The sequence below is a fragment of the Symphalangus syndactylus genome, chromosome 7 (genome assembly GCF_028878055.3).
Source record: "Symphalangus syndactylus isolate Jambi chromosome 7, NHGRI_mSymSyn1-v2.1_pri, whole genome shotgun sequence".
In the NCBI taxonomy this organism is placed as follows: Eukaryota; Metazoa; Chordata; class Mammalia; order Primates; family Hylobatidae; genus Symphalangus; species Symphalangus syndactylus.
In genome coordinates, this window is record NC_072429.2 from 135,221,864 (window position 1) to 135,234,593 (window position 12,730).

At 41.9% G+C, this 12,730-nt stretch overlaps 1 long non-coding RNA gene across 1 annotated transcript; it reads left to right on the forward strand.

The window, feature by feature from the left end:
• Positions 1–4,009: 4,009 nt before the first annotated feature.
• LOC129485864 (uncharacterized) lies at positions 4,010–8,733 on the forward strand. The gene is made up of 2 exons (XR_008658797.2): positions 4,010–5,445; positions 8,592–8,733. It is a non-coding gene; the product is annotated as an uncharacterized lncRNA (long non-coding RNA).
• The last annotated feature ends 3,997 nt before the right edge of the window (positions 8,734–12,730 follow it).

A 12,730-nucleotide genomic window follows, 5' to 3' on the forward strand; every position in this document is an offset into this window, starting at 1 on the left:
GCTGGCATCTGTTCGGTTCTCCCGAGTCCCGTGGTGTTTTCAGCTATGTGTAATTAGGAGCTCTTTGCTACTGAGCAAGATGCTCCTGTGTGAGGCACTTAGGCTTGTCCTAGGCCTGGTTCTCATTATATCATTTTCTTCTCCGGCTCTTCTCTCCCTAGGCTGCTGGGCAGGAAATTGACCACAGGTAATTGGTGCATTCAAACAGAACATGTAGATGCCTACTGAAAAGGAGATTTTACAATTAGATTCTGCTTCAATTAGCAGGCTGTTTCCCTTTCTCTTCCTGAGGCCTTATCCCTCTTCAAAGCGAAGTTTGAGTTCTGTAAACAAAAGTACAAAATTTTTATCCTAAAACTGCCTTGTGTCAGTAGCGGGAGGGGACCTGGGGCTAGGTTAGGATGCACTGATCTTTTGAGTCAAGCCAACTTATTTAATTCATGGAAGGAGAGTGTGTTCCTTTGTTTTGCTTCTATCTTTGCTCAGATATCTCTTTGAGGGTTATCAGATTTCTGTAGCTGCTGTAATATCAAGAAATAGGAAGAAAGTGGGAAATAAGAGGTGGCAGGGATCCTGTCTCTAAGCTCATCCATACCCCCAGCTGAAATTAGCCTGCTCACTGGGGCACAGGTGCTGATTTCCCTGCCTGATTTGGTCATTAAATACTTCTTGCTGCTTCAATATATTTTCCCCCAAGGCCCCTGTCAAGGATGCTGCTTCTCCTGTGATTAGAACACAGCCAATTGGGCCTCTGAACCTATTACTTCCCTTTTCCTAATGACCTTATAATGGCTGCTGGACTTATTCATGCCACCTGACAGATAACGATGTCAATTATGCAAACCTCAGACAGTGTCTTCTCACCTGGAACAATTTCTTGCTTAGTTTTGTTTTGTAAAAAATAGAGCCAGCCAATAGCAAGATAAATGCTTCTCTAATTTATATTTTCTAAATGTGTCATACAGGTTTGGGTTCATGATCCAATACATTCATGAATTGCCATGGGGCTAATAATACTAGTTTCTTCACAGATTGTATGTTGACAGAATTAAATAAACTGAGTTTATTCATATAAAATTCCTAGGAAATTATCTTAAGATGAAGCGTTTTAATTTTGTTAGTGATTGCCATCCTTATTCATTAGAAATACAGCTTCCTTCCTCTCGTATGCAGGTGAGTTTTACTAAGTAGAGGCGAGGTTACTGAGGGAGGAGAACAAAAAGGTAATAAAAGATGAGTTGTGTATTAGGCTGTTCTTGCATTGCTATAAAGAAATGCCTGAGACTGGATAATTTATAAGGAAAACACGTTTAATTGGCTCACGGTTCTGCAGGCCTGATAGGAATCATGGCACTGGCATCTGCTTGGCTTCTGGGGAGGCTTCAGGAAACTTATAATCATGGCAGAAGGTGATGGAGGAGCAAGCATATCACATAGCCAGAGCAGGAGCAAGGAGGAGAGGAGGCACCATACACTTTTAAATGACCATATCTCACCAGAACTCACTCCCTATTGCAAAGACAACACCCAGCCATGAAGGATGTACTCACATGATCCAAACACCTCCCACCAGGCCCCACTTCCAGCATTGGGAGTTACAATCCAACATAAGATTTGGGTGGGGACAAATATCCAAACTATATCATTCCATCTCTGGCGCCTCTCAAATCTCATATCCTTCTCATACTGCAAAACACAATTACACCTTCCCAACAGTCCCCCAAAGTCTTAACTCATTCCAGCATTAACTAAAAAGTCCAAAGTCTCATCTGAGACAAGGCAAATCCCTTCCACTGATGAGCCTATAAAATCGAAAACAAGTTAGCTACTTTCAAGATACAATGGGGGTATAGGCATTGGGTAAACACATCCACTTCCTGCATTACTTCAGTCACGACACTCTCGCTTGAACTGCCCTGGCTGCAGGCCTCTCAGCCTCAGGAGCACTTTAGGAAGAGGCTCACATTCCCCAGGAGCCAGAATAGCTGTCGCCTGCAGCCCCTGGGCTCTGTCACTGACTCAGGTGGTTCCTCACCTTCCATCACCAATCTGCACTTTCCAGCTTTTGTGGGTGGACAGTGAAGAAGACAAATGCAAATAGAATATTATTTATGTTATCTTTGAAGTGATAAATTTCTCATTGTCATTAATTGCAAACTGCCGGGGTAAAGAGCATAGGGTGCATGCACACCATGCCTCTAAATTGCCTGATATTGGGATGAGAGTTACTTTTTTTTAGTGTTCTAATCTAGTCATGATGAATTCTAACTCCTTCACATTGAACTGCCTTTCATTGTGTTTTTAGTTTTGCTCTGCTGGGCAGGAGTTTCTCTGTTGCAGAGCTTGGACCAGGACGTGGTGGTTTCCTTCAACCCCTAATTCTTGGCAATTAGTTAATATTCCTTTGTGCTGTTCCATCGATTCTCATACATGTAGTGCTTGAATTCTACTATTAGAAATGATGAACTGAAGGTTTTTTTTTTTCTGTCACTGCAGCCTTCAGCCTTCTTTGCCTCTGCGTACATCTTAGATACTAAAAATACTCCTTAATATATCCTTGTACCACTGGTTGGAATCAAATGCCTCCAAACATAAATGTTATTAATTTTTCAATATTTTCTCCTAATTTAATTAGAAACTTTTTCATTTCAAGTAATAGACACCTAGCTCAAACCGAACGATAAAGAAGGGAGGGATGGGGGAAGGGAAAGAGGGAGTTATTGGTTTGCATTGGGTGGAAAGTACAGGAATTCATCTGGCTTTTGTCAGGAGGAGAATCAGAGAATCAGAGGTTAGCATGCTGTCATGAGTCACCTGTTTCTCTATTTCAGATTCACTTTCCTCTGTGAAATGACTTCATATTGCTGAGTCATTAATCAGGTGATCAGGAAACGTGGTTTTTGGCAGATACTTGGGGTCATGCTGCTTGATATTCTAGAGGAGTAGAACCCTCTCCTCTTCCAGAGGACATCTCAGGTAAGGTTTTGATTAGTTTTGCTGATTTCACGACTATCTTGAACCAGTCACCGTGTTGGAGAAATTAGTACTGTAATTGGCTATTGTGTAACAAGTAAGGATGGTGAAGAGAGTCCTTTGTGTGACAGTTTCATTAAATCACAGTTCTGAGTAGGAAGGTTTCCCAGAGGAGAAGAAAAGTTTATACTGAAGAAGATAAAGGGATTTAAAGGCCTCAAAAATGGGCGTTCACGACAATGACCCAGCTCTCATCAAGATAAGGCATGACAGTTTTTGCACACAAAGAAAGAACATAAATAACTATGCCCTTCATGTGTAAGAGGTCATGTAGACCTTAAAGAATGCCCACACCCACATGACAGTGGGCTGGTGTAATCACTTCCATTCCAAACACATATCTATGTGATATTGTGCTTTCCAATAAAGATAACTCATCCATTCAGTGATGGTCAACATTCCCGTCTCCAAAAAAACAGGCTTCTGTGACCTTGGATTTAGTAAATATCTTGAATGCTCTTGCTGTATTCTGTCCTCCTTTACTGCATTGTCTTGAGTCTCGATTGGTTTGATTTCATCTCATATTTTCTTTTACCCTAGGTTTAAAAGTTGATTTTAAACTTGAATTGACCCTGTGTTGAGCCATAAACACACACTGGTTTGCCTCCTGCTTCTGATTTCTCCACCTCAGCTCCTCCCTCAGCACTTTGAAGGTTGAATGAGAAAAGAGAATGAATGCGGGCTTCGAAGGCAGGCAGGCCTGGGTGTGAACTGTGTGTTCACTTAACAACCACAGTGATGTCAGCCAATATCAATAACTCACATACATAGTGGCTTGCTACTATGTATGTAGCATGTACTGCAAAAAAGCACTTTTAAAACATATTTTCATTTTAAACATACTCTCCTTTACTTTATACTCTATCTCTGACTCCTATTCTTTTTCTTCCTCCTTTGCATCCTTCTTTGCTTCTCCTTCTTCTATATACTTTCTACTCACTTACTGCTTTGCAGAGTGGGAGGTAAGCACTGCTTAGTATTTAAGTCACTCAAGTAACGTCTGCTCCATATAATGTACTGGCATGGCCCAATATCTCAGCCCTATGCCTGGAACTGCCCCTTCTGTGCTTCCCAATAGGTGTTTCCTTTGGGTGCCATTTTGCTCATCCAAAGAGAACTCTGGGAGAATCCCAATCACTGTAGTTGCATTTATCCTGTCCATGCACTGCTGTCAGTGTCCTGTTCCCCCTTAACATATTTGTCCTAACTACCTTCCCCTTTACCCTCAAAACTCAAATTGACCCTGTCTGATTCTGCTCAACTCCATCATTAAGGAGGGCATGCTAATATCAAGTATCCACCATATGTCATACATTCCGCTGGGTTCCTAATGTAACTTATTTCCTTTATATTCACAGCAACCCTCTGAAAGAGGTATTATTTTCTTAACCTTATGAATAAAAGAATTAAGACTCAAGGAGGTAAGTGACTTGCCAAAGACAACATACGTAGAAAGACTGCCTGGGATTCCTACTATGACCTGTTTAACCCAAGGGTCCACACTTTCTCCATTCTGCCAAACTCTCTCACTAACACGAGGACTAGACTTCGTATAGATTCACTAACCACACCCTAGACAACCATGCCTCTGCACTCTCCATGGCAGCGACTGACTTCCCTGTTAATTCCTTTAGTTTTTTTTATTCACTTACCTTGAGTCCAAGAAGTTAGAGAGGGCATTGTAAAGAAATGTTAGATTCTAACTCCTGCTGGAAGCAAGAGAGTGGAAGTCGGCAGGACACTGAAAGGTCACTAGTTTGTGGCAGCTGCTGGTTTTGAAGCACTGGTTTACACTCCACTTTCCTTTCCTGTCAACTCATCCCTGGTTCTTAAAGAGGTCAAGGTCCTACCAGGTAGATAATGCGTACAGTTTCTTTCTGTTATGACAATTATGAAGAAAAGACTTCCCATCTCATGCTCACCACTAAAGCTTTGCCTTTGTTTCATTCAGATATTCTGTATGAAATCTGGGGCCAATTTTAAGGACAGAGAGAAACCATGCAAAAGAAAGCAGGGGCTGCTGCTGACTTAGAGATGGAGGAAAGGGGCCATGAGCCTAGAAATGCAAGGAGCCTCCAGAAGTGAAAAAGTCAAGGAAGTGATTTTCCCTAGAGACTTCAGAAGGGGTATAGCCCTTTAGATACCTTCATTTTAGTGCAGTAAAACCCAGTTTGGGTTTCTGAACTCCAGAACTGGACAGCAAAAAAAAATCTGTGGGATTTTTTGTAACTTGTTTATGGTAATTTGTTACAAAAGCAATAGAAAACTAGTGTACTTATCTTGTCTTTTTTCTTCCTGTAAAGATTTTCCTTGTGTGCAGTCTTGATACTTCTCATCATCCTACAGAGACAAAGCATGAGCCAGCACTGACCATATTACAATCCCGAGGGGATAGATCCCTACAGTATAAGGGTAATACAGTTTAAATTATTTGTTCTTCACTTTTTCTTTTGCACAATACAGTATTCAAGGCTTGCCCTTCTGCCAAGCAACCCTTGGTTCTTTTCTGTAAGAAAAACTTATTCTGCTTATTTGAGACAAACTCATTGTCTCACCCTTAGGCTAAATGGTATAGTCTCAGAAAATGCCATTAATATTCCACCTTCCCCCTTCAGAAGTGAAGTATCATTCACTTTCTTGCTCTCAGTAGAAATATATTTCATTATTTGTTTTATCTTTTTTCTCAGGCTCCTCCTTTTTAGTGTCTTTATCAGCTTGTCTTCCTTTGTCCATCCCTTAAGTATCAGTGTGTTTGATGGCTGGGGAAGTTCCCGCTTTTCACACAACCCTGCTTCTTACACAATAAAGGCAACTCAATTTTTTAGCATTTGGGGTCAGAAACCTCTGAAAAATTCTTGATTTTTAAAAATTTACTTTTTTATAGTCCCACATCTAAGCACTGAGAAAACCCTTTTGGCGTGGCTTTGCCTTCTTATCTGCCCAAAACGGACTTGCTTCTTACAACCTGCTCGGCTGCCACTGTGGTCGAAGCCAGTGTTTCTCTCGTACCTTAATTACTACATTTACTTCCTAGTTGCTCTCCCTGCAGCCACCCTTGCCCTGAGTGCTGCTAAGAACTCACCAGGCGAAGTAGTCGTTTTGAAATGTGAGTCCTATTAGGACATTCCTCTGTTCAGCCTTTCCCATGCCCACATGTCACTCACAGTGAAGTTTGTTCTCAGTGTAACCCAGTCACTAACCTGACTTCATCCTCTACGACTTTGTTCCTTGCTTACTCTGCTGTGGCCACACAGCCTTCTTGTTCCTCCTAGAACACATCAAACAAGCTTCTATTTCAGTGCATTCACATTTGCTATTTCTTCATCTTCTTGGAATATTCTCATGGATATCCATATGGCTCACTTCCTCACTTCCTCCAACTTTTTCTTCAAATGTCCTCAGTTAGGCCTGTGCTGATAACCATATTTCAAATTTCAGCTTCTGCTGCAGCATTTACTTTACCCTAAATCGTCTACGTGATTTACTCCCTTATCATGTCTAATGTCAAAATGTCCCCGCTCACCCATGTAAACTCTGGGAGATCATGGGCTTTTGTCTTCTTCCATTTCCCAGCTTTTCCCTCAATGCCTAGAACAATGCCTGACATAAAGTAAATGCTAAAAAAATTACATTTTTCTCATTTTATACATTTTTCTTGGGCAACTTCATTCAGTTTCATAAACTCATATGCCAGGGTTTCCCTGATCTCCCTCAGAGTGGCTCTGTATGAAGGACTGTCACATTGTCCATTCAGCTCCCCAATCCAGAAATTAGGAGCTGCCACATATTTTGTTCAGGCATTAAATGGTCAGGCATTAAATGAATTCACCTCATACACCAGGCACAGTGCCACATGCCAGGGACATCTTTGTAATGAAACGAAATGATTATTGCTCTCATGAGCTAATAGTCAAGTTGGGAACAGCAAATCACAAAACAGATAAGCACTCAGTGAAAAGACACAATATTTACTTTATAATCTTCCAGGTTTCTATGGTAGGAAAGGAACTTCTATGGTCACAATGTTAAAAGATAAGAGTAATGATAATAATGCTGGCGACATTAGCAAATGCCATATTCCTCTTCCTAAGTGTCAGGCCTTACACCTATTACATAGACTGGTTCACCGAATGCTGAGACCAACCCTACGAGATGGGTAGTGTTATTATCCCCTTTTACTGAAGCAGAGCTGAAGAACAAAGAGGTCTCATGGCTTGTTCAAAGATACAGGACGAGAAAGTGTCTGAGTTGGATTTGAATCCAGACAGCCTGATAGCAGTGTCTTAACTGCAACGATGACATTTTCATCGTCTTCCTCCAATCAGTAGAACGGAAAGTAGAATCAAGCATTTGGAGCGAAGGACATTCTGGGTTTGCTTTTTCTTCTTAGCAGTCTCGGTACCAGCCCCCAAATGCGCCCCACTCTTTGCTTCCAGTTTCAGGCAACATGCATTCTTCTCTCTTCTTCCTTCAATCTAAGGAAAGTCACGGCTTTCTGTAGTCATTGATTTTCATCTTTGCTCTATCAGTTTTCCAACACTTGTGTAACCATTTTTGTGTGCTTGATCCTCTCTATGTGAAATACTCACTGGGTTTTATTTCTTGACTGGACTTTGAGTGATCCAGCTTTATATGTGGCTCTGATTTTCACAGTAACTGTATCTACTGTAGATGATTACCTTGTTTTATACCTTAAAAATTTAAAGTTTTGGGTAAGTTAAGCCACCTGTTTTTCAAGGTCAAGGATAGGTTTCATCTCCAGGACTTACTACTTTCAAAATCTGTGCTCACTTCACAGGAACATTGGTTGGCATTTTCAAATTAGACGTTCAAGGACTTATTCATTCAAAGCCAGATGTCTCACTTAAATTGTCCCCTTCAAAGTTCTATTCTTGTCCTCAAAATGTTTCAACATTCCACAACATATTCTTTTAAATTTCATCAGTTGTAACTCTTCAGCCTTTCAATCTTTGAAGAAATATGTGTGTTTAAGAAAAAGCTTATAACCTAGATCTTCAGAATAAAATGATCTTATTATACTTGAAAACATCATTGGAATTAAACACATCATATAACTACAAAATGACAAAACTATGTTCTCTATGAGATGCATGAATTGACTCTGAATTAATTTACTGAGATCCAGTTAAGTAGCTAAATCTGGATTGAGAAGACAGTTCCTAAGGAAAGAATAGTCCATGTGGTTTGAGTGGATAGTTTCTGTCAGAAAGTAATGTGAAAGATGCAAAATTACCATTAATGCATGTTTGCTAAATACTCCTATTGCTCTGTCTATGTAACAGACATGAGCCCAGAAGGTAAATGGGCATGACAGGTCTATGAACCCATTTTGAGTTCCAGCCATAAGTTTCCAGGATATCACTGGTGGAAAATGCTGGAAACGAAAACACACAATAAAGTTGTATAGCAAAGATCATTTTCACCTGATTCTGAAGGTCCTTAGGAGCTGTGATTTACTTCTATGATCTCACTTTATTAAAATGTCTTTTTTCACCCACTTTTCAGAAATTGTGAACTACAATTTATCTTTTTTACAGATGCAAATTAAAAGGCAAACAGAAGGAGTGTTTGGCTTGGATTAGTAAGAAGAGAAAAAAAAGATGCAGCTTCCACAGTCACAACACCCTAGAAATGTTTGGGTACCAATGTAGCTTAAAAAAAAAAAAAGAAAAAAAACAACTTCAGAAGCACAGTGTCTCCTTCACTGCTCTGGAGACTCTTAGCGTCTTTGCCTTTATTCAACACAATCAAGATGCAGCTTAGGGTGAGGAGAGCAGCAAACCAGCAGATAAATAAGGGCCTGGAAAGACAGGCAGGAGAAAGTCATCCTTTTTACGCAGCATCTTATTACAGCAAAGTGAAGGGATATGACGAAAATAGAAAGAAACAGCAATGAGAAGTAGGAAAATAGATAAAAGAGAGAAAAATTCTCAATGTTTTGGAGGCGTTTCTCAACCAGGAGAATCGGGCCTAAAACTTCCCCATATCCAGAAGGATAGGGCTGTAAAAGGTGGATATTGAGGAAGAGAAGGCAATATGCTGGGGGTAGGTGGTTCATTTTCTGATTGTAGAGGGTGCAGTCAGAGTGTTTTGGGGGAAGATGCTGATGGACACTTAGAGCATTTAGAGTGTATTGCAGAAGATGTATGAGGGAGACAGGTTCTAGAGTCCACACCGAAAAAGACAATATGAACGCGAGTCCAGAAAATAGGGAGCAGATTGTACATAAGTGTCACGTTGTTTATCTTACCACTGACCATTTTGTACCAGGTCAGGCTGAGGGTTACTTATGTTGTCTCCTGGGAGTTTCTCCCCTGCCTTCATTGTAGGGGAAGCTGCACCAGTAGGTCAATGGGCTGCACTCATTAAGATTGGCTGATTCCTGAGCCATACTGATTTTTATTATTCTGAATCTCTTTCCTATTTAGTACATTTTCTGGGACAGTCTAATGATGCACCAAAGAGAAGCTGCAAAGCCATTGAATGATTCCTATTATGTGCACCTAGCCTGCATAAAGCTCCTTTTCTCGAGAAGTTGGAGTGAGTGGAGTCATACAACTTAACTTTAATCTATCTCAAAGGCATCGCCAGCTCCCTGACAGCCAGGCTCAGCAGAGCGCACAGGCATGGCCAGGCACCCAGTGGTTCTGACAGCCACAGTAGCTCTGTTGTGTTAATGGGCTTCTCTTAATGCTGAGAGATCAGCTCTGCAATTTGCTCAACAGCCCTGGGCCAGCTTTGCAGAGGGCTTATTGCTCCAATTCAGGCCATGTGGTCTGTGAGTTGGAGCAAGAGTATATTGTGAGTACTTCTGTGTGAATAACCGTGCTGGAGCTCCCTGCACTCCAGTTATTGACTGAGGCAAGTCCCCCAGCCTGGATAATTGCTTATAGGAAGCATCAATGCTGATCATTGGAACTGGCCAAGAGGCAAATGTGGCCTCCGAGAATGACCATGTTGGCCTGGGTGCCTATTTGAAAAAATCTCAATGATGTCTTCATTTTCACTGCACCATTTTCCTGTCTGAGCGTGTGGAACTGCTTTCATGGCTCCTGTTTTCTCATCTATGACACCATCAATAGGCATCACTCTGAGAGCAGTACTAATTTTCTCACATACATTCTCTGAAGAACGTTCTTTATTCTCACCTCCGCATTTCCTGGAAAAAGGTGTTGTCATAACTGTCAGGCCTCTGAGCCCAAGCTAAGCCATCGTATCCCCTGTGACCTGCACATACACATCCAGATTGCCGGTTCCTGCCTTAACTGATGACATTCCACCACAAAAGAAGTGAAAATGGCCTGTTCCTGCCTTAACTGATGACATTGTCTTGTGAAATTCCTTCTTCTGGCTCATCCTGGCTCAAAAGCTCCCCTACTGAGTACCTTGTGACCCCCACTCCTACCTGCCAGAGAACAACCCCCCTTTTTCCTTTACCTACCCAAATCCTGTAAAACGGCCCCACCCCTATCTTCCTTTGCTGAGTCTCTTTTCGGACCCAGCCCACCTGCACCCAGGTGATTAAAAGCTTTATTGCTCACACAAAGCCTGTTTGGTGGTCTCTTCACATGGACGCGCATGAAATTTGGTGCTGGATACGGTTTTGTATGAATTGAAAAACTAAATGGAGTAAGAGGAGAAAAACAGGTGTTAAAGCTCTAAGAATTGGGAGGACCTAGGACATCTGATTAGAGAGTGCCTAAGGAAATTCAGCATAGTCCTGTCAGCAAAGATTATTTATTTACTTCAAGAGTTAAGAGTGGCGATTTGGGGATAGCACCAGGAGATATCAGCTGTGCTGGCTTGGAGAAACAGTGTAAACCGGCAGTGTAAACAAGATCAGGGCATGTATGAGTAGTTGAGAACGGTGAATAGGAGCATGACTAGACAGAAGATAATAGGGATGACAAGTTTTTTGGGGGGCACAGTCTAAGTTAGTCTGGTGTCTGGAATGAGACTGGGACCTAATAAAAAGGAGCATCTATACAGGAGCTCAAATGGGCTGTACCCTGTAGCATTCTGAGGACAGGTCTGACTTCTGAGAAGGGAAAGTGGTAAAAGTATTATCCAGTCCTTTTTAAGTTGGTGGCTGAGCTTGGTGAGGTGTGTTTTTAAAAGACCTTTAGTCCGTTCTACTTTTCTTGAAGACAGAGGACCGTAAGGGATATAAAGGTTTCACTGAATACTAGGAGCCTGAAAAACTGCTTGGCTGATTTGACTAATAAAGGCTGGTCTGTTATCAGACTGTATAGAGGTGGGAAGGCTAAACTGAGGAATTATGTCTGACAGAAGGGAAGAAATGACTGTGGTGGCCTTCTCAGACCCTGTAGGAAAGGCCTCTACTTATCTAGTGAAAGTGTCTACTTAGACTAAGAGGTATTTTAGTTATCTGACTCGGGGCATGTTGAGTAAAGCTAATTTGCCAGTCCTGGGTGGGGGCAAATCTTCAAGCTTGATGTGTAGGGAAGGGAGGGGACCTGAGTAATCCCTGAGAAGTAGTAGAATAGCAGATGGAAGACTGAGAAGTTGTTTCCTTGAGGATAGATTTCCACGATGGAAAGGAAATGAGAGGTTCTAAGAGGCGGGCTAGTGGCTTGTACTATAGCATAGCCTGCCTTTGCTGGTGTGTGGCGATTAGGCCTGGTGGAACTGCCATCAATAAACCAAGTGTGATCAGGGTGAGGAACAGGAAAGAAGGAAATATGGGGAAATGGGGTGAATGTCAGGTGGATCAGAGAGATGCAGTCATGGGGGTCAGGTGTGGTATCCAGAATAATGTGGGAGGCTGGATTGAAGTCTGGGCCAGGAACAATGGTAATTGTGGGACTTAACAAAGAGTGAGTACAGCTGAAGGAGCTGGGGAGCAGAAAGTATATGCGTCAGGTGTGAGGAAGAAAATAGATTTTGGAAGTTATGAGAAATGTAGAGAGTAAGTTGAGCATAATTTGTGATTTTGAGGGCCTCTAAAAGTATTAGGGCGGCAGCAGCTGCTGCACGGAGACATGATGGCTAGGCTAAAACAGTAAGGTCAAGTTGTTTGCACAGAAAGGCTACAGGGTGTGATCCTGGCCCTTGTGTAAGAATTCTGACCGCACTAACCGTGCCTAGGAAGGAAAGGAGTTGTTGTTTTGTAAGGGATTGAGATTTGGGAGATTAATGGACATGATCAGCAGGGAAAGCACGTGTGTTTTTATGAGAATTATGCCGAGATAGGTAACAGATGAGGATGAAATTTGGGCTTGACTGAAGTAATGTGGGCTGTCTGTGAAGCTTTGCAGCAGTACAGCCCAGATAATTTGCTGAGCCTAATGGGTGTCAGGGTGAGTCCAAGTGAAAGCGAAGAGAGGCTGGGATGATGGGTGCAAAGGAATAGTAAAGAAAGCATGTTTGAGATCCAGAACAGAATAATGGATTGTGGAGGGAGGTATTGAGGATAGGAGAGTATATGGGTTTGGCACCATGGGGTGGATAGGCAAAACAATTTGATTGATAAGGCACAGATCCTGAACTAACTTGTAAGGCTTGCCTGGTTTTAGGACAGGTAAAATGGGGGAATAGTAAGGAGAGTTTATAGGCTTTAAAAGGCCATGCTGTAGCAGGAGAGTGATAACAGGCTTTAATCCTTTCAAAGCATGCTGTGAGATGGGATATTGGCATCGATCCGGGTAAGGGTGAT